Raw genomic sequence first — 22,067 nt, 5'->3', positions numbered from 1 at the left:
CAAATAATGAGTGGTCATATATGGCCAAAGTCACTGCATTATGCACTGCATGAGGGGGTAACAGCCCATACAATGACTGTCAGGTGGCGCATTTTCAGGAAGGTTACATATGCAAGGTTACATAGAGGTCAAATGGGGACTTTTTAGCAGTGGGTAGACTAGAGAATGGTAGACATGCCCAGTCTTAGGACTCTGGACATGCTTTGTAATGCAAGCATGGCATTACTATAGCTTTGTGCTGTTCATAGTAGCTTCTCAGCCCATTCTTTGCCTATCCATGAAATCCTGAATGGCTGCTGATTGACGCAGGGTAACGGATGCTGCTTGCAGGTTTCTCATAAACATGTGGTTGGCCACCATGAGAACAAGTTGCTGGACTAGGTGGGCCTAGGGAAGCTTCTCTTATGGTCTATTCCAGTGGGCAGTTCTCACCAGCTTATGTAGAGCCAGTGTAAGGAAGCCAGTAATGTACAATATTTGACATGCCCTTTCATATATCTACGTTAAGACAAAAAGTCCCACTGCACAATGCCGCCGATTATTTTAAGTCTCAACAGTGCATAATATTGATAGCAATACATTAGCCTTTGGCAGGAAATCTGCTCTGAAGTGTCAACAGCAAGAGCGCTTAGGTCTGTCTGTGTCTCTGCAGACTTTTGATGGGGAAAATAATCCTGGATTCTAACCAAAGTCCCTAAAGTCAAATAATATTTTAAAGTGGATTCCTGATAAGACATGTGCTATCTTGCTTTGAGCAAGCGCAAAGAAAAGAAAAATCCTGTTTCTGAGTGCAAATGGATCCAGTTTTTTTGAACTTCTCTCAGATTTTAGGGTGTTGGCTTATTACTTGTCTCTTATTAATTACAGTGATGATTTCTTTATAGTTATTAATATGAAATGGCTCCAAACTAGCTGAAAGAAGATGCCTGGTCTTCAAAAAGTCATCCAGAAGCAGAATTTGGAAATATATTTGTGTGCTTAACAAAAAAATAAATGTCTAGTAGTGTTGCAAGTTTTGTCACGCAACTAATTATCATTCTCACTAAAACATTTTGGCTTTGATTCCAAGAAAGTTAGTCACATTTAGGGCACATTGAAATTAGGAAGAGGACTACAGCTACAGATGCCTGAGGATTGTTTTCAGTCTGCATAGTTAAGTGAATGAACCTGATCCACGTCTCCTAGAGCGGAACACAATTATCCCTTGATTTTTGCAGTTCTCAGCTCAAAAAAGTACTGAAAAGTATATAAAATGTGAATTTTGTGGAGAGGGGATTGCTTGCAAATGTGTACAAAACTCATGTGAATTTTCGTGCATTAAGGAGACAGAATGGATTCATGAAGGAACACACGTGAAGTTGCTGCTGACTGGAAATTGACAACTTAAAACAGGTAGCAAGGGATGGGAAAGAACCTCTGCTGGAAATTCTGGAGAGCTGCTTACTAGTCAAAGTTGATAATACTGGGCTAGATGGACCAATGGTCTGATATAGTACAAGGCAGTTTCATATATCCAACTAAATAGGGCTTAATTAAGTTGATTGTTACTAACCTGCCCCATTGATACTGATAAGGCTGAAGCACAACCAACTTTTCATGCACTCCTTGTCATTCCCGAGTACTGATTTGCCCTAAGGAAAATTCTGATTAATGCCCCAAACGTGTAAAGTGGACCAAGAGAGCCATGAAACCCCCAGGTGCAGGTTTCGATCCACACACAGTTCATTACATTACTTACCTGCTTATTAAGCAACTGCTTAATGGCCATATAAAAATAAAAAGAACAGCACATAACGTAAACTCATAACCTGACCTGGAATATGTCCAACACCTGGCCTGTCATAAATCTCTAGCTGCTTTTTCCATCATGTAAAAATAATAATTAAAAAGAAAAGTCTTGCTACATGTTAGCTTTAATTAAGTGATCTGAACAAATATTACCGGGACGGTCCTTAAAATAGTTCATGAGTTGTAAAACCACAATTTAAACAATTGCTCGCTGTGCGAAAGTGGTTGCACCAGACTGACATTGCTAAGGAATGAGATCATCTACTATGGATGCCCAGCAGGTTCAGCCTGGACAGCCAACAGAGTGAAATTCCACCAAGAGTGCTCAGCCTTGGGGTCTACTGCATCACCCACCATTTTTTTCACAGAACATTGGTAGATTTCCCCTCCTCTCTCGCCACATATCACAATCTTTTTGCGCTCTTGTTGTTTCCCTGAGAACATGTGACATTTGCCCTTTGTGCCCAAACTACATATTGTGGGGGGGGGGGGAGGGACTTGGCCCCCACAGGCCTATAATTATTTTCTAACATGAAGCAGGCACTGTTGCCCACTGTCTGATGCCCAACACCAGTAAGGTGTGATAGACAAAAGTTCTTAGCCACTGGTCTCTAAGCTACAGCGATATCGGTGAAAGCTAAGCCAAAACTACTCAGTTTTCAGGAACGTCATTGGGAATACTAAAAAGCATTTTACTTGCATGGGGATTTTTTTAACACCCCCCCCTCCTTTAGTTTATTAATTTACTTGGCCTCATTCTGACTTGCCCCCACTTGCCAACAGTGACATCATCATGTAAACAAACCTGATTGGTTACATAACTGTGTGATGTCATCTTATGTACTGCATGACCTCCTCTAGGTAGAATCACTTATGTGACTAACTCACAAGGAAGCCCCAATTGCACAGAAGGGGGGGAGTAATGGAAGTAAACTGGATTGAGAAAAATTAAGTTTTTGTTCCCCTCAGGAACAAAAGCTTTTGTTTCTCCCACCAAAATTTCCAGTTTATGCCCTAAAATGAGAATATTCAGCATGGGTTTAATGCTGGCACAAAAATATAAAGCTTTTGCCTTGTTGTACAAGTTAGGCAGAAGCATTTTGCAACCACATTGCTTCAGGATAATTTTGGGGTCTGGAGATATTCAAGGATTTCTGAGTATTTAGGGTCTTTTTGCATTATTTCACAACAGATGGAGTAACAGGGGTGGGTGGGTAGAGAAGTATCTCAAGACACAACCTGCGCCTTTTATGAACACCTCAGAGACTGTTACTGCAAGCCTAGACAAGCCTGTTCAGAAGTAATCACCATTGAGTGCAATGGGCAGAGCAATCCTCTACTTGCCTACTCAGAAGGAAGCTCCACTGGGTGCAAAGAGCCCTTACTCCCAGGTCAGTGTGTATAGGATTCCAGCTATAGTCGTTCCAACTGCAACATTCACATGGAACTTAGAAAACAATAGTACAGATCTAAAGCCAAACTGGAACAAATTATATCCCATAAGAGAAAATTATAATATGTGTTTAGTTCTCTGGGAGTTCTTGATCTTAAATCACAATATGGGCTCCCACATGAATCTGACGCCATTCTGATTAATAGCAGAAGAGGCTCCGTCCTGCTCAAGGCAGATTGAAAACCCAACAGAGAGTTTTCATCTTTACCTGAGCAATTGATGGTATATCATACAATCAGGCTAACAGTCTCTTGCACGTAGGCTGCTTTGCCATTGCAATTTAGGAGTGGGTTGCTAAAAATCATCAATGCTTTCACTGAAGCTAATCTGTTGGATTAGCAGGGGACGGGATTATGCAGCTGGAATGGGAAGGGGAAGGGTTAAAAATAACACATGTTCTGCTTTCAAATCATACCAAAACATGTGGTGCTTGTCTCCCAAGTCTGGCGCTAAGGAGCCTGTGGTCTGGCAAAAGTTCGGATTTCTGGTTTTGATTTGAGAAATCATCACAAACGCTGGAGCCGAAAAGCTCCAAATAACATTTGAAGGGAAGGGCTATAAAATCCAAGTTTATGTACCATATATGATATTAGTCATTGTTCTCATTTGAGTTTATGCTCCAGTTCCTTTTTTCACATAATTAAAATGAAACGGGCTCTTTAAAACGAGAAGAAAAGAAGACACAGGGACTATGTTAGATCTTGTCGTAAGAAGCCTTTTGGCACCACAGCCATTGAAACGCAGAGCTTAATTCTCTACTTGAGAAGGTGATTAAAGAAAGACTCTTGGATCCCTCTCTAGTCTGCAAGTACCAACATGGAGACCTGCCTGCCTGGTATCTCCAAAGGCATGTTGATCTGATGGCTTTATCAAAAAGCATCTGTCACTAGCAGATGTCATCAGAACTTGAGGAAGTGGTGAAGGGGGGGGGGGATGAAGCACTGCTCAGGTGGGTTTGATATACACAGAGTGCCCAGCATGTTAAAGTTACAAAAGGTATAATGGGACAGTTTAATGGTACCCTATTTTCCGAGATGCACATTTAAAACCTCAGTTGTCCCATTTGGTTCTCCCAGGTATGCAAATTCATTCATTGTGTGCTTGCACAGATCCAAGAGTCTCACCCACATGACAGTTTCCCACCCACATGACCCCACCAGGCCTCTCCCTAGTTCCAGTTCCAATCAACACTTCCTCACTCTGCATTAGAGACCACTCTCAAATTATCCTGGAGTTCTGGGAATAGCTTGTTGTCTAGCTGGAATAAAAAACCTCATTTTCACATCTACAGAACTCCAGTTTATCCAAATCAGAAGTCAATACTGTGTCAAGTTGTTGATGTGTCAGAGGCAACTGACGTTGACCGACATACTATATACATAATCCACAACGGCCTTTGCCATCCTGGAGGAATGTTCTACAAGGGCATTCTGAGAAATGGGCAGGGCATTCTGAGAAATGCCGAGGAGTTAATCAAAAACACAACCTGAACATGTGCTGCTTCTGCCACATGAGTCCTTAACAATAGGCTGCAGGACTGAGGATCTTCGGCTGATTTGAAGGCTGGCAGGTTCATTTGAAAAGACAATGCTGTACGGGCAGGTCTAAAGAAGTTAGTGAGGACTGGGGAGCTCTTGGTGGTGTGAGAAACCAAGAGGCATAATGTAGGCAGTAAGCAAATGAAGGGAAGCTGGGTGAAGACTTTCTGAATCAGCAACACTTGGAAGCTATGAGCACTTTTCAAGTCTGGGGCTTTTTGAATGAGGTCTTTATTTACCCATTAATAAACATGTAATTCAATACAGAATACTGTGAATTTTGACAGAAGATAAAAACCTCATGTAGTCAAAAAGAGGGGAGAGGGGGGCTAAATTTAGGGTCTGTTATGGGGCACATCTGAGAAATGTACATAGATATGCTTAAAATTTCTGATTTCATCTAATGAGATTTTTTTTAAAAAGGATTTAGATGTGGAATTGGTGTCAGAACATCCTCATGGGGGCTTTCCATCCTGCTGAACAAGTTCATTCCCATGATTGTGTTGATGAAGACAGTATCCCTACGGAGGCACAGGTGCCCATTCTCACGAATGGCACCTCTAAATTTACTTGTGGTTGCAAGACCAGCAGTTGCCCCTGAAGTAACTTGTATTTTAAGTCACTAAGTCTTAACAGGGTCTGAAAATCAATTATCTCTTATTAGCGTTTATATGCCCTCCGCAATTGTGCTCAGACTTTGAGCTGTTTCAATCACACATATAGATAGCATCTTGAAAGAAGTGCAGGTTCTTCTTACAAATGGCGTCAATGCAAATGCTGGACAAAAGGAGCACAGGCATCAGATCAGAAGAGAGAAGCTCATAAATGCACTAAAAATATGGTTTATTCAGCTTCCATGCTTCTCTTAAAAATAAGATCAGTTTCCAGCTGAGTATATAGAAATCTAGGGTTCCGGTGGCCCTGATGACAAGTGTATGGCGGGATGGTATTTTACTGCACCAGAGAGCTTCTCTCATTGCTCTTTGGATGGTGCCAGTCTAAGCTCAGCAATGATCCCACATGAATCCCAGATGCCTCCATCTCGGCAGTTGTTCGAACTCTTTCGAGTGATTACTGGGATGCATTTGTAATGATGCACCTAAGACCTACCTGGGCATATTGACTCTAGAAAGTATTATCAGTTGATAATGAATTAAGTTCCCCGGGACCCTCAATTACCTGTAAGTGCAGGAAATTGTGCATTCATTCCATAGATCATGAGCCCTTTAGGAATCATTTGTTGCCTAGAATAAACATAATGCTAAAGCAGAACTCAATGGAGGACAAAGAATGCGATAACATGACACCCCTAATTTGTCATGCAGTTAGCCGGTGAGAAGATGGGGATGCCATACGCTGCAGTTTTGCAACCTAAAAATGCCAACTTGTGTCTTTGATGCAAATATGCTTAGGAGAGAGTAATTGCCAGGAGGAAATAGGTGGCGAAGCAGCACAGGGTGCCCACCACGTCCCTGTGTGATGGTATCATGCAACTGATATAAACAGGAACAAAGAAGGTGTGACATTGAGCATAAGCTGGCCAATAAAAGCAGCGGCCCCTGCAGCAATGCACTTTGTTTGAACTTCTCCACCAGGGGTTGAGCGCTCCTCCAGCCCATACACAGCAAGAGTTACACAACCGTTCTTAAGGATGGGTGGTTTTAGTACACCCAGAAGGTATAGGAAACACAGCTTTTAATTTAGCAAGTAATGACACGCAGCGGAAGAAAATAAGGCACTACATCTACTCTAGGGTAGTCACCTCGGAGGTGAAGGGCAAAACAAGTTGCAATAGAAATCCCCGATGTCCTTGGGGTGTGTGAGGGAGAGGGAGAGAGCGGGGAGAACATGAAGTTTGTCTGCTACAACGGGATGTCCAAAAGAGGGTTCATAAAGCAGGACAGTTTGTAGTGAAGTGTGTCCATAAAGAACAAGGAAGTGTTTGGATTAGACGGCACCGGATAAGCAATATTTTGCTGTATTTAAGAACTGCCAGTTTTCCTATAATCTCCCTTTCACACACAAATAGCCAGTTTCCAATGGTGCAACTCCCTCCCCATCACAAGTTTTGCATGTTCTTTTGCTTATTGTTTGATTAAATCTATTGTATAACTTTTAAGGCTATTTAGTGATCACCCATCCTGCCTTATTACAGTATCCTGCTCTACAAGTATCCCCCCAGCATCCAATTTGCATTTGCCTGTTCCAGGTCCAGACAAGCCTCCAGCATCTGGGTGATAGGTATGATTCATAATCACATGAACCCAATGTTGATGTGTTAACAGCAGACAAAATGCACGGGGATCCATTTCTGTTCAAATCCCCTGGAACAAATGCTGCATTCAAAAGCAGAGCACATGGTAAGATGTGTTGTTAGACAACCCTCAGTCATTTTCCTTGGGCTTCTGTTGGTCAAGTTGCTGACTGATTTGGACCCTTATCCTGAATTTTATAAACTGTTCACTTTATTTGTATTCTTAACTTTATTGCAAGTTTTAGAAACTGTCACAGACTTAATACTAGATGGACAGGGAAAACCAGACTTAAAACCTTGAGTCTGAGGCCACTGAAATATCAGAATATATTGTCACAAGCCCAAACACAACCAATGTATCAAGCCAAGGTGCCTTGTGTCTGTATATCTGGAGAAGGAAAATGACAGACTGAAAGACTGTCAATCATTGGATTTGCAAGACCTCAATTTTTTGAAAGCAAAGCTAAAAATTTATTCTCATCTTCAGCAATCTGAGGTGTATTTATGTGTCAGGTGTCACTCTCCATTGTCCTTAACCTTGAGTAAGAACGGGTGGGGGTATGATCAGTTGGAAAATCTGCAATAATATAGACACCCACCCTTGGACTGAGATTCTTAGAGCTCTTGCAGATTTTTCAAAGCATTCTGAATATATGGCACTTCCATAGATTGTCTTAGGCTAGCCTTCATGGTGAGTATAGGAAGAAAAGAAAACTGCTGTTTACCTAAGTGACCTACAAGAAAAGCTTCAAATGATATAGAAGGGATGCCTCTTCATAATGTTACCTAAAATAATCACGGGTGCCATTTTTCTCTCTCTCAAACCCACACACAGTATTTGAATATTCTCTTTGAAATGCCTTGGTAGGCAAAGCATGTTACAACCATGATTCACAACCATCAATATGTGCTTACACAGCAAACACACACAAATCTCACATTTGAAAAAGTAATTATGTACCTGTGTGCAAACACACACACACACACACACACAGAGGCACACACGTATACAACCTATAAACCTTCAAAACAAAATGAATGAGCCTAAATATTGGAACTTGTTATTAAGTAAATCATGGTACCTGTAAAGCTTCCATTTGCATAACATTAATTCACGATGGCATGTAAAACAAATTCATCACACCCGGCTATATAATGGCTTGATTTATGCTGGAAAGCGGGTGAAATATCAAGAGGACAAAATTAAATTGACAAGATGTACATGCTCCTTGAAGCCAATGTTGTTGTTGTTTTTTACAAAAAAAAAACCAACCCCAACAAACCATCAAAACAACTAAATTATGAAAAAGGAGGGTGGGCAAAAGCATCTCTATAAGTAAATCATGCAGTTGGTTCATGCACATATACAAGTCCACCAGTTATTAATGTCAAGCGCACTGAAGACACTCAAGAAAATAATTACCATTCATAGCCACTAACGGCCATTAAAGCTCAATCAATTCAACTTAACACAAGTGTACTTCAGGGGCCCTTACAGTTCCTTACAGATGCAGCTCAAAAAGTCCTGTCTGACTTATTGCATTGTCCTCCACACACAAAAAGGGCTCGCTAAGGGTCCCTCTGAAAAGGAACCGCAGTCTTTTAAAACTGATGTTCTTTTAACAGATATGTCCTTAATCAACAGGGTTTTCTTTTTTCTCAGCTACCAAGAAAAAGAAGAGGGCTATAATAAAGCCCCACAGATTACTGTGTGTGTGTGTGTGTGTGTGTGTGTGTGTGTGTTAATGTGGTTTCTTTTCATGTAGAGTGGGGGTAAGTGGAATGGCTATTTGAATGTTTTTTTTATTTGTGACATCAAACTACTTTTCAGCATAAAAGCCTAATAAAATTAGGGTTTTTTTGTTTTGTTTTTAAGTGTTATGCAATATTTGCAATCAATCTAAAGAGAATATGGTCTGTGAGCATATGAGACCAATCATTAGGGCTGTCTACATGAATGCTTCCCATGCACTCAGTGAATCCAGCAGAATCGTGCCCACTTGCCATTGTGTGAATGCACCACAGCCTAGCAGCTGTACACTCATCACTGAGAAAATTAATGCCAAGACTACAGGGAGGAATGACTAGGGAATCTAATCCTGCTCCCCTTTATACTTTAACATGGGGAGACTAACTTGCTACATCAGGGGCTCTCTGTGGCCTTTGTGTGTGCTTGCATGCAAGAGTATGCATAGGAAAGTGCCTTGTGGCCTTACCCTCTTTTGGTTGCGCCCATGCACCTTGCCAAAGGTGAATGAGGCCCAAGAAACATGGTCATCTACCAGCAGTGTTATTTTTCTAGAAAAAGAGGTGCCAGAACTCACCATGAACGCCTCCCTTGCTCTTATAATGGCAGTGGCGCCCACCTGAAAGGTTCCAGAACTGAGTTCTGGCTGAAAAAAAGCCCTGCCTACTGATGCTTTAGCTGAACACATGGCTGTCTCTGAACACTCCTATTGTTTCAGCATCAAAGGTCTCGGGATGGGACTGGGAGATGGCCTCTCCACATAAACTGCCCTGAGCTTCAGAAATAAACATCAGTCAATCAAATCACTCATTACCGGTTCTGATGACTTTCATGTACAGCATTACAAAAGCACAACAAAGGTCACACTTAAGTAAGTTTTAGTCAGAGTACAGTGGTACCTCGGCTTACATACACTTCAGGTTACAGACTCCGCTAACCCAGAAATAGTACCTCGGGTTAAGAACTCTGCTTCAGGATGAGAACAGAAATCGCCCTGCAGCGGCAGCAGGAGGCCCCATTAGCTAAAGTGGTGCTTCAGGTTAAGAACAGTTTCAGGTTAAGAACGGACCTCTGGAATGAATTAAGTTCTTAACCCGAGGTACCACTGTATATCCATTCAAAGTAATAAGTGCAACTAGGTTATGTCTATTAATTTCAGTGCATCTACTCTGAGTAAAACTTACTTGACTACCCCCACATTTTTTGTCATCAGTCTATGTGGTGAAAAAATAATCCAAATAGGTCATTAGTGAAGATTGACCACATCTCTGAATGCCTTGAACTGCCATGCAGGAGGTACAAAGAACCATTTGCTACAAGGCCATACCTTCATTCATGCAGAAGATGAATACTGAGAGAGCAAGATCATGCCGGCTGGCACCACTTGAGTGTTCACCTAAACCTCTAAGGAGAGCCTACACTCACGTAGCTTGCCCTTAGGCTCTGCTTGCGTTTGGGTAAAAGTTTGGCAAATGAGGGGTGAGGCCTGTGGGCTTGATCTCACCCCTCCTTTCACAGATGAATGCAGAAAAATAAATATTAAGGGCAGATGCAGGATGATGAAAGAGGCATTTACATTCATCTATAGAATCCAATGCCCCCATCTCCACTTTACATTTAAAGCAGTATCATACCACTTTAAAAAATTTGCTCAGGATGCTGAGCGTTGTTAAGGACCCCAGCCCCTAGTGACAAAAAGCAGCGATTCCCAGAGTTCTCTGGGAAGGAGGACTGACTAATTAAACCACTTTGGGAATTGTAGCTCTATGAGAGGGAGAGGCGTCTCCTAAAAAGCCATCATTAATAGCCTAATTAATCTAGGTAAATAATGCCTCCTAGCATCTGATATGGTGATCAGTGGTCTACTCTATCTAGCCGTGGTGTTGCAGGGACTGCTCATTCTCTTTTTACCTGGATTCTCCTCAGAACCTTCTGCATACAAAGTGTCTGCTCTACTCCTTGAGCTGTAGCCTCTTTTCCTTTCCACACATGCAGGCAAAAGAGTATTTTCTTTTCATTTTCAACTTCAGCTCTTGTCTAGCCCTGTAGAACATTCAGTCTCTTTTGACAGCCACCTTTTGAGGCCTCGGGGGAAGGAGGGAAATACTGAAATGCTGAACAAAGTGATTATGAAATTAACATCTTTGTTCTTTCCCCAGCATCATTTATATAGTGGTTAGAGAGTGAGGTAACTGTGAATTGATCAGGAAATTTGAGCTTCTGGTACAGTAAATTGGGCCAGCTTCCTAGCTTCTCTTTCCCACCACAGTCCATGTTTAAAAGTTTACTAGATGTTTGAACTTCAGGCTTGGTTCAGGTGCTCAATTAAATAAATTCCCAGCAGACAACATGGCCAATGGCCAGGGAAGATGAGAATTGTCCATCCACATCTGGATACTGCCATGTCGGCTATCCTGGTCTTGACATATCCTGGACCATTCACAAGACAGGTTAGTTAACAAATGTTCCCTGGGGGAGGGTGTTCAATTTGCCATACAATATCAATGCAAATAACACACAAACACTCATAAAATGGTGGTGTGATTCCACCATCCTTAGTCTGATCTGTGGTGAAAGCTTTGTTTGCTAGTACCAGTTCTCTTGCTATGCATTTGTTCCAGGGAAGAATCCTAGCCCCACTCATGAATAAATTGAAAGTAATTGTTACCAGTGATGTAGGTTTTAAAGTTGAACCTCTGAAGTCTCTGGCTTCAAACCCTTATCTTAAGAACTCATGATCCATAGTAATTATTCCCTTTTTAAACCAGACCAAAGGGTAACCTATTGGCCCATTACGGTAATTCCAACCATAGCCAACCAGATGCTCCTGGGAAGCTAAGAAGTGGGGCCATTGTAAAGAGAGTTATATCCTTTGTCCGTCCCCAACATATGCTCATCAATGAATACAGTGGTACCTCAGGTTAAGAACTTAATTTGTTCTGGAGGTCCGTTCTTAACCTGAAACTGTTCTTAACCTGAGGTACCACTTTAGCTAATGGGGCCTCCCGCTGCCTCCACCACACGATTTCTGTTCTCATCCTGAAGCAAAGTTCTTAACCTGAGGTACTATTTCTGGGTTAGCAGAGTCTGTAACCTGAAGCGTCTGTAACCCGAGGTACCACTGTAGTATATTCCTCCATTCCATTCTTAGCTACCTGTTTCACAGTCAGTCAGTCTCTAGTTTAATCCCCAGCCTCTCCAGGCAGAGCTCGAAATGTCTCCTGCCTGAAACCTTGGAAAACTGCTGGACTAATTGTTCTGACTCTGTATAAGTCAGCTTCCTGTGCTCCTGTGTTCTCCCTTTGTTTCATTTTTTTTAAAAATCCAGCTGGAAAACTGACTAATATGAGAGCGGATGTAAAAAAAACTGGTAACATGTGAATGTGGACCAAGGATGAAGAAATCTGTGGCCCTTCAAATCTCGCTCCAATCATCCGAACAGGGACCATGTTAGCTGAAGTTGCTGAGAGTTGGGGTCCAATAACATCTGGAGGGCCGCAGGTTACCTGTCCCTTATGTAGGCAACCCCATGTGCATTTTGTGAATGCTTTAAAAGACTTCTCAGAGAGGCAGAAGCAAATGTTGACAGATAGCTGCACTCACTAGCTTAGATCTATAACAGTAGGAGTATGTGTGCTTGTATGCAAGTGGAATATATACATTCACATTTGGGGAGTCAGCGTATAAGACCAAGCACAGTAAGAAGTTAAACAAGAATTCAGAAGTTATTGTGAAACAAGCAAGATAACAGCTCCAAGAGAACTACTCTACAGTATATCCAGGTGAATGCATCTTAATGTGGTTTGTCACAAATATGCTCAGTTCCATTTCCCCGCTATTCTGGTACTCATGCAATCAAGAGAAAAGGCAGTAGGGTGGAGAAGGAGGGCTAAGAATTGCTATTGTCCAAAGCCTTTCAGATTAACCACAAGCGCATCCTAATGAGCCGAAAGTTCAACTGGTTTCCTAAAGGGAAATTGCTCCGAAAGGGTACTGGAACCAAATATATAATCGCCCTGGAAGCCCCGCTTAATTACAGGGTTTGAGTCCAACTGGGAGAAAAGAAGCTGCTTTTCAGCTACGCCACCTGAGATCATCCAGATACTGAAACTATTTGTAAAGCAACAAAAAAACATTTGCATCATAAAACACGCCAAGACAGCACAGAGGCAGGGCAGATGTGGGCCGAGCAAAGAGCAGGCCACTAAAACAATTGAGGGAGCTGTAAATAAGGACTGGTAATCCGCAATCATTGCGACTTGGGTTGAAATGCCAGGCAACTAATGGGCTTCATTCTCCCCTCAAAGGAAATACTTTATCAGATGCAGTCCGGTGAGCAGGAGCAGAAGCAGTGTCTAGCATCTGACCCTCACAAAGGTATCAAAGGAGAGAGAAAGGCATTTATAATTGGGCTTTCTGTCAGGTCACACGCATTATACAAACTCCCCCCCCCCCATGAACAGTTACCAGTGCAGCTGTTTCCCCCCAGTTTCTACTGTATGTTCCTACAGTAACTACACAATGAGGAGGAGAGGCAGAATTCTAGCTGAAATGTGGAGAGAGAGAGAGAGAGAGAGAGAGAGAGAGAGAGAGAGAGAGAATTCAGCCCTGGTGCTAAAAGTTCCTTTTATGTCACTGTTGTTTTTGGTTCATTAAATTTTCCACAGATTTGCGGAGAAGAAAAAAACGTGATCAATAAACCTTGACAAAAGTGAACGTGTGAAAAAGGCAAAAGAAAAGGGAAAGTGGAGGGGGGAGATAAAAGTGAGATCCCCGATCCCCCGATCTCGAAGGCAGATGACCGGAGCTGGGGAGGAGGGGGGCTTGCTGAATAATCTGAATAGCCCATCATTTCTTTGCAGCTTTTCACTTTCTTTCTCCTCCTGACTGTTGGAACTCTTCACTCAATACAATAGTAAATGCACTAAAACTGGTTTTCTTATGCTAATGAATGAATGGGATTGGGTACTCAGTTAAAACCCACTCCCCACCAATGTGTCCACCCCCCTCTTTTTTTAAACATTAACCTATTCAAGTTAACCCAAAAACGCCAGAGCCTGCTTTAAAAGCTTATCCTCCCAGATGCACAAAATTAATGTGGGTTCTCTATTTCTCCCCCTTTCTAGCAGGGAACAGGGAGAAAAGTCTCGAGCTGGGCTAAGGCTTCTTTTAAATGCCCTTTCAGACCTTGAAAGTGGGAAGGGAACAGAAATGATACATAGCAGCAAGTGTCTAGTACTCTGGCCTGTATTATTTTGCTTCATCTAGTCTTAAGAACTTAAATAGTAATGGCCAGTTTTTAAAAAATGTAATAAATCGAGAAGGGAAGGAGTGGGGCGGTGTGTGTGGAAACAAAGCTTCTAACCATCATTAGTAGACTCTGGATTGAGGTCCAGATGCCTAGTATGTACAGATCCTGGTGACCAACTAAGGTTGAAGAAAAGTCCTATCAAATTCAATGGGACCTTTTCTGAGTAGACATGCATAAGATTGTATTATCAGGCACCTCTTTTTCAGCTGCAATTTGGGCTTATTGTTTTTCAGTTCCTAGCACTTTTTCATTTATTTAAAGAAAGCCCTAACAACTGCACCAGGATTAACAGATTCAGGGACATTTTTCTGCCTTTCCTTCAGGTTCCAATAAAGCTTTTAACTCTGGTATACTTTAAGTGGATTTCTGGACAAAACACAGAGTTTTTCTTAATTATCCAAACTGTTATTATTGTTGGCTCCCCATTCATTGGGTATTCCAAATAAAGTGAAGAGATCATCTCCAGCAATTTACCCTTGAGTTCTACATATGCAGCCATATGTTCCGAGCTTTCATGATTGCCCTATATAAGATCTGTAAGTGTCCAATGGGAATTCACAAAGTGTGCAGGTATCTAACCAAAGACCATTACATAAGATGTTTTTGCACTGTGGCAGTGTGGGTAAAGGAAGTAATTAACTCTCAAGATTCAATTTTGGGTTGCTGCTTTTCCTTCGAAATGCTAACAAAATAAACCCCAGTTCTTTTCTATATTTACCCTGCTTTCAAGTGTATGTCAAACACTGCTCAAGTAAATTAACACACTGCAGTGCAGTCAACTTCATTCATAGAAATTCAGATAACAGAACAAGTAGCTCAAGTGCAAACAGTCCAAAGAAGTGTTAGAGAAGCTGTATTTAGGGAATAAGAGTATTTAAAAAAAACACAAAAAAATCCAAACCATTCAAAATCACCTCTTTCTCCTTTTAACCCTCTACTTCAACTTGAGTAAGACTGTTAAGTGTACTCATTCTAAGGACAGCAATGGATGGGTGTTTGCTACACAAATAAATATAGAGTTTTGTGTGATTGCTGGCTGAATTTGCTTTCTTCGCTAATCCGTACTGGAAACTCCACTGTGAACAAGGCACTTCTGAGAGCACAAAAAGCTTGAAGGATTTGTGTATCTTTCAGGATGCAGTGCAAACAACTGGCTTACAGTAGGCCACCAGGAGTTGAGGGAGCAAGGGGTAGCAATGTCTATTCACTTTTCTACAACACTCTTATGTGCTTGGGGAAAAGACTGTCCGTGTAAAAGATGCACCTTGGAATGCGTGAAGGGTGATTCTATGATATTAACAAACACCAAATTAATCTAAAATTAGAATGCCTTGGAACAGCCTTTTTCCTAACATCCTGATCCTAAATAGCAATGGTAACAATGTGGCAATGCAGTATGCCGGGCCAGAAATTGAGTATTTGAAAATAAAGTACTGTAAAAGCACTACATTATTTTATTTATGAGTGATTTCCTTTGATTGCAGCTGTATACACACTCTATTGGGAGCAACACCCCTCACAGTAGGATGTCTGAGTAAAGGAGTATAGGATTGGGCTGTAAGGCTGCAGTCCTATCTATGACTTCTTGGGACTAAGCCACATTGAATTCAGATTACTTACTTTCAAACAGACGTGCATAGATTGGGCTGCACATTTCAGGTTTTAAAAGACAGGACTGAACCCGCTATGCAGCTCCATCTCTGCTGCCGTCACCTTTACCTTTCCTTCTAGTGGCTTAAAACCTACTTCTTTATTTTGGCTCTACTTTTCAGGATAAATGTCTTCTTCCCTTTACCTGTGCCATGTTTGATTATAAGTCAGCGGACAGATCTCTCCTTTGAGTTCACCCACATATGGCACCCAACCCATCGTCAGGTGCTTTTTAAACAAGTAACTAAATAATTTTAAGAAATCTGAATTAAGGGGGGGGGGATAATGTCAAGTATCTCAAATATTTCATTCTAATTTATATTGACAAAAAGTATCTTCTATACCGTTTGTTGCTATTCAAATTTTTCTTAGCATAAAGAAAAGGCAATTGATTTCTGCAATCATTTAGGATAGCATTTCAAACTTTGTCACATTAAAGGCAGATATAAATTCTAGAATGGTTTATTTTAAACATTTACACCCCACCCTTTCTAAAATGGTTCCAATTGGCTCAAATAAGGATGCTTCTCAAGATTCTTCCCACATAAAACAAGCTAAGAATTTGACACCAGTTGCTTAGCATATGCCCGCACAGCTTTTCATAATAAGATGGGAAATATCCTCCAAGTTGCCTCTAGATTTAAATCAGAATGATGACTTTTAAATCAGCATCATCGGATTTAAATAAGTGTTATGTCTCAGCCTTCAGTGCACATACCATATACACAAATGTCCAGCTGCAACCATTTTTTATCCATATGAATCCACCCAAACCTACAACCCTTTTGACGCATGAAGAAATAAAGACATTAAAAGGAAGTTGGAAAGAGTCCCCAGGATATGTTTTCCTATGCAGTACAGTGGTTACATTTCTGGGCACTTCAAAGTTATGCGCTTAAGGCAACAACAGGATTCAGCATCAAGTGAATCTTCCCCCACACCTTGCTTTAAAGATTATCTCTTTTACAAACACACCCCAGAGGATTGAAAAGTTCACCAAAGAGAAACAGTTCAGTATAAGTTGATTTTCTGTCTTTTCAAAATTGTGGGTGGGTTGTCAAATTGGAAACTTGCCTTATTTTTTAATCGCCCCACAAAAAGTTCCACTGTGGGTAATTTGTTAGATTATATATAGCCAGATGTGAAGTTATACTCAATATGCCATTTATGTTGAGGGCAAGTCAAAGTTTGACAGGTGTCAAAGTTTCCTGGCACTCTGAACAAAATATAAATAACTCCAGGCAAATATCAAGATATATATATATAGATATATTAATACAAAACCCCAACGACTACTGCTTGAGCAATATGCAACAATCAACATGATTTTTATAAAGCTGTAAATGATGTACTATATATCTAAAAGATTTCCTTTTCCAGGTGAAAGTAGGCAGCACAATTTGTTTTCCTTGCAGCAAAATGTACGTAAATTTGTTTTTAAGCCCTCCCCCCCCATAAGGTTCTCTCTTAAATCTAAGGTAGCTAGAACAAACAGATCAAATCAGTAAGTCTTTGCAAGAAATCAGTCTTTTCCACGTCTGTATATTTTGGATTTCACCGTTTATTTACTCTACTCTTTTGGCACTGGGTTCGTGGGACATGCCAATACAATATTTGTTTAAATGCTATTTTATGCAGCATGCGAGTGCAACGTTTACTTTCAAATTCTTGGACATCCCCAGAGACCTCTATTGCATAAAAAGGAGAGAAAGTTTTACAACTGATCTTTTTATCTGTAACAGTCAATAATACATAAACTTCAAAACGCTTTAGCTGTGGAAAGGGTACCCCAATATGTGCAGGTTTTGAAAAACTACATAAAATAAGAGAGATCATAACAGACTATGTGCATTGTCGATTTTTTTTTTAAAGAGTAAGGAACCAATGTATTACTTTATGCATTTGCATTTTACTTTTATTTAATGGGCACAATCCAGCCAAAGCTCTCGTCGGATACAACTTCATTTACTTCCGAGTAAAAATGCATAGGATTGTGCTGCTAAGCTGCTGTTCTACACATACATTTCTCTGGAAGTAAAACTAACTGAACACAGTGGGACTTAACTTTCAAGTAAACATGTATTGGGGTTGCACCACACCTCTCATTACAAGGCAAATGCCCTACGCATTTAGAGTGCTTCTCTTTGTGAGGATCTTGGCCACAGGGATCTCCCTCTCATACATCCACACACAAAGCTAAAATCCCCCTGCAACTGAAGACTTATCTTGCCAGTCTCTACACCCCTTAAGAGTGGTGTTTTGATGGGCCAGTGCAATGTTATTTTTGTGGCACTTGCAATGAAAGGTGACCAACAGTCTTTTAAAAGTCGTCTTGTGCTCTCAGTGAGTTACATTGAGGAATATCCTAACAACTTTACTATCTCATGGACCATAAGCAGCAAGAACATTGCAGATCCTCAGCACCTATCTGGTTGAGTGCTACAGTTCCAAAGGATCCCTGTAATCCCCCCCCCCCCACTTCAGGGATAGCCTATGTGAAACTTCTGCATTTTTCCCACCCTTTCCAAAGTTGTTATTGGCTATATTCTTTATCATGCTGCCTGAAAACCTCTACATTGACTCCCCGTGCAACTTGGATGGAAAGTGTTCAACCGGCCAAACAACACATCTTTAATGCCAGAATCTGAACACACACAAGCATAATAGTTTGAAACTCAGGTAACTATTTTAGGCAAAGGTGCACCTGGAAAATCTCAACAAATGACAGCAATTTAGTATGTGTGGAGGGTCTTTTTTTGGGGGGGGGGGTTAACAAGAAAAACAAGAAGAAACGATTCCCTCCCTCCTTCTACAATTGTCTTCAAGCCTTTGAGTTCTTGGAGGGGGGGGGGGTAAGCACCCCTTCAGCTCTCCAAATCCTTAATAGGATTGGCGCCCAGCTCACTCCATGCCGCTCCCCATCACACAGGGATCAAGTTGCAGGGTGGATTTTTGAAATTCCTTCGCAAATATACTTGCCGAAAGATTGCTTTGGGAAAAGGGGGGGGGGTGGATAAGTGGCCAGAGGGAGACAATTGCGAGGAGTTAAGTCAAACCCAAGAGCCTCTCCATCTCTCCCTGTAAAAGATTTTAGGGAATGGCGCGCACACCAAAATTTAAGTTGCAAATAAGTGATCACTCACTCCCCGTTATAATCGCAGGCTCACAGCCCCCGCCAGGTTACCGTCTTGTTTCTGGAAAATGCCTATACACGCATCCCTGCGGGATTGGTATACACACACACAGAGAGAGAGGGAGATGCACGTAGGATATCTGGCTTATGCGTAAGATACCGCTATGAAATATCCGCGCCACGCTTTGCAGTCCAAAAGGTGTGCAGCGGGGAAAAGCAACCAACACCGCCCGTCACATGTTCGCAAAACTCGTGGAAAGTTGGGGCGCGTGGGTGGGAGCTGCAGGGAGTGGAGCAGGGCAAGGAAAGCCGCTTCTTGTGGAAGGAACTGACTCCCACCCAGGCACCCCCGCGCCCGTCTTCCGCGGAGATGGGAGATTTCAAATCAACAGAAACACACAGGTGGGGGGGGGGGGGAGGCGGAGAGAAAGCAGGACGGATTTCCCCAGAAGGAGCGGCAGCCTCACTAGTATTGGGGCAGCCCCCACCTTTCCCACCACCCACGCACCCCCGTGGGGGAGGAATTCTCCCAACATTCCAAGCCGAACGTTGGTCAATCTCTCATCTGCTGCTGCTCCTCCCCTCCTGCCTAGTTGTAGCAGGAAAGGCACCGCCACAGTTCCTGAAAATGCATCTCTCTCTCTCTCTCTCTCTCTCTCTCTCTCTCTCACTCACACACACACACACACACACAGAGAGAGAGAGAGAGAGAGAGAGAGAGAGAGAGAGAGGAGACACACGTGCGCAGGTTCCCTGCTTCAGATCAATCAATCCACAGCAGCACCGACCCGCCTGTTACCAACTTTTGCCGTCACACCCACCAAGGGTGGGGGAGCGGCAGCGGCGGGAAAGAGTGCGCGGACCCCCTTCGTCTGCTCCAACACGCAAACAAACACACTTTAACGGCTGTGGGGGGAGGCAATCGACACTTGAAGGACTCGCTTTAGAATCCCAAAGCATTCCAAAATGTGGGGGTGGGGAGGGGGAGGGAAACGGAGGGAAGCAACTTTACCCAAAGAGAAGTTTGTTTGCTTTTTCACAGGGCCAGCGGCTGCTCCGGCTCCAGGAGAGGGCTGCGAATCCAGCGCCCCATCGTCCACTTCAGGGCTTGGGGGGAGGGAGGGAGGGAGGGTTGTTGCCGCTTGCAGTCCTTTTGTGCGTCGTTTTTCTACCCCTTCTTGAAAAGCGGGAGTTGCTGCTGTTGATGGTGCTGCTGCTGCCGCTACCAAAAATCCCGGCTGGAGCGCAAGCTTCCCCTTTCTCCTCCTCCTCCTCCTCCTCCTTCTCGAAGGCTCATTGAGGATCGTCCGGGAAAGGGAGAGAGGGAGAGTTCAAAAAAGTGCTGGGCGCTTCTTCGGCTGTCGCCGCGTTTCTGCCCTCCTGCCATCCATCATCCCAACGTAGGACATCCCCGGACGCGCACGCTCGGGGAGAAATTAAGGAACGCAGCAGGGGGAGGAGAGCGCGCGAGAGGGAGGGTTCTGCTTTTCCCCCCCACCACCACTACCGCTGCCGCCGCCGCCGCCAGTGGAGGAAAGTTAAAAAAGAAAGAGGAGGTGGAGGGGGAAAAGAAACTTTTCCTCTCTCTCTCCCACACTTCGAAATCCAGTTGGGGTTTGTTAACTCAAGTCAGATGATCTCCGGAGTCCAAATCCATTGACTGATCTGTTTTCATTCTAATCCACGCCTGCGCCTCCTGTTTCTCCCCGCCCTTCGTCAATTGCACCATGAGCTGTTCCAGATAGTCTGGGATCTCTCTCTCTCTCTCTCTCTCTCTCTCTCTCTCTCTCTCTCTCTCTCTCTCTCCTTCCGCTTTTCCTTTTTCCTTTTCCACATAACCGAAGTTGGAAGCGGGACGCAGCTAGTGGGGTTGGATTGGAAGGAGCAGAGAGGTGATCACAGCTGGGCAGGTTGATCTCTCCTAAGGGATGCAGGTGATGAGTGTTAAGCACACACAGCTGGAGACTTCGTGTGCACACAACCCATAAACAGGCACACCTTTTAGCTCCTGTGTCAGGAAGGGTCCTACCCAAGTAGGTATTAGCTCTGGCTACTTGGGAGCCCACCATGGAGTAACATGTGAAAGGCAACACACTGACCAAGTGGTGCATGCCTGTAGTGGCACAGTGGCTGCTGAAATGAATTTTGTTCAGGGCAGGCCCTCCCCTTAGGCAGAGTGGGGCAGCTGGCTCAGTCAGAGAATGCTGGTGTGGGACGTGGGAGTCTGTTTGCCACTGTTTCTCAACACTACCAGCCATTCCTTCTGACTCCCATGTATTCCCTTCTGTCGGATGGCAATTCCATGTGTGCCACATTGCTTGCCCTGCACCTGCAGTTATGGTGGAGGATGCTGCCCCACCTCCATTTCTGAAGTGAGAGGAGAACATCAGATGAAAGTAAGCCCTGCTGGATCAGGCCAATGGCCCATCTACTTCAGCATCCTGACCTTACAGATGGCCTATGGGGAGCCTGAAAGGAGATCCCACTTATGATACCCAGCAATTGGCATTCAGAATGATACTGCCTCTGGCACCTGAAGGAGGACATAGCTATCATGGCTAGTAGCCATTTATAGGCTTATCCTCTATGCTTTTGTCTAAAACCCTTTTAAAGTCATCCAATGTGGTGGCCAGCCTGTCTTGGGCAGTGGCAGCAGGGGGAATTTGTCCAGAATCTTCCAACATTTGGTTTCAGCTAATGGCGCCAGGTTCAAGTGTTGTGAGACAGGGAGAAAAACTCTACCCACTTTCTCCAAACTGAATAGTCTTGTATACCATTATCATGTCCTCTGCTTTACTCTTCTTCTCCTAAAAAGCCCACACATTTTGTATCATTTCCTCGTAGCAGAGTTGCTCTAGCCCATATCATTTTTGTACTCCTTTTCTGAAGCTTCCCCCGCTCTACAATTCAAGAGTCAAATACCAATCCATTCAGTTTCTGTACAAGGAATGAAGGGTGTGTGTGTGTGTTATCTTGACCTTTGGTAGTAAAATGTCTGTGTTGCTGGAACACCACGCGGAATGTGTGAATTGGCCTTCCATGAGGAGTGACTGATCCCGTTATTCCATACTCTCATCAAAGCAGAATTTCCCAGGCATGAGCCAGTGGTGTTGGCATGGGTAAATAACATGCAATCCGGGGATGGGGAACCTCAGGTTTGCAGCCAAATGTGTCCCTTCTGGTGCCTCTGTCT

At 43.0% G+C, this 22,067-nt stretch overlaps 1 protein-coding gene across 1 annotated transcript in view; it reads right to left on the bottom strand.

The window, feature by feature from the left end:
* GLI2 (GLI family zinc finger 2) overlaps positions 1–20,542 on the bottom strand; it is a 201,339-nt gene extending 180,797 nt beyond the window's left edge. The window contains exon 1 of the mRNA XM_079968565.1: positions 19,887–20,542. The gene's annotated coding sequence lies outside the window, so the exon portion shown is untranslated. The remainder of the gene's footprint in view (positions 1–19,886) is intronic.
* Between the last annotated feature and the right edge of the window lie 1,525 nt (positions 20,543–22,067).

The sequence above is a fragment of the Podarcis cretensis genome, assembly GCF_951804945.1.
Source record: "Podarcis cretensis genome assembly, chromosome: 1".
Lineage (NCBI taxonomy): Eukaryota > Metazoa > Chordata > Lepidosauria > Squamata > Lacertidae > Podarcis > Podarcis cretensis.
The sequence above is the reverse complement of the archived record's forward strand: the minus strand, read 5'-3'. Positions and strand labels throughout refer to the sequence as shown.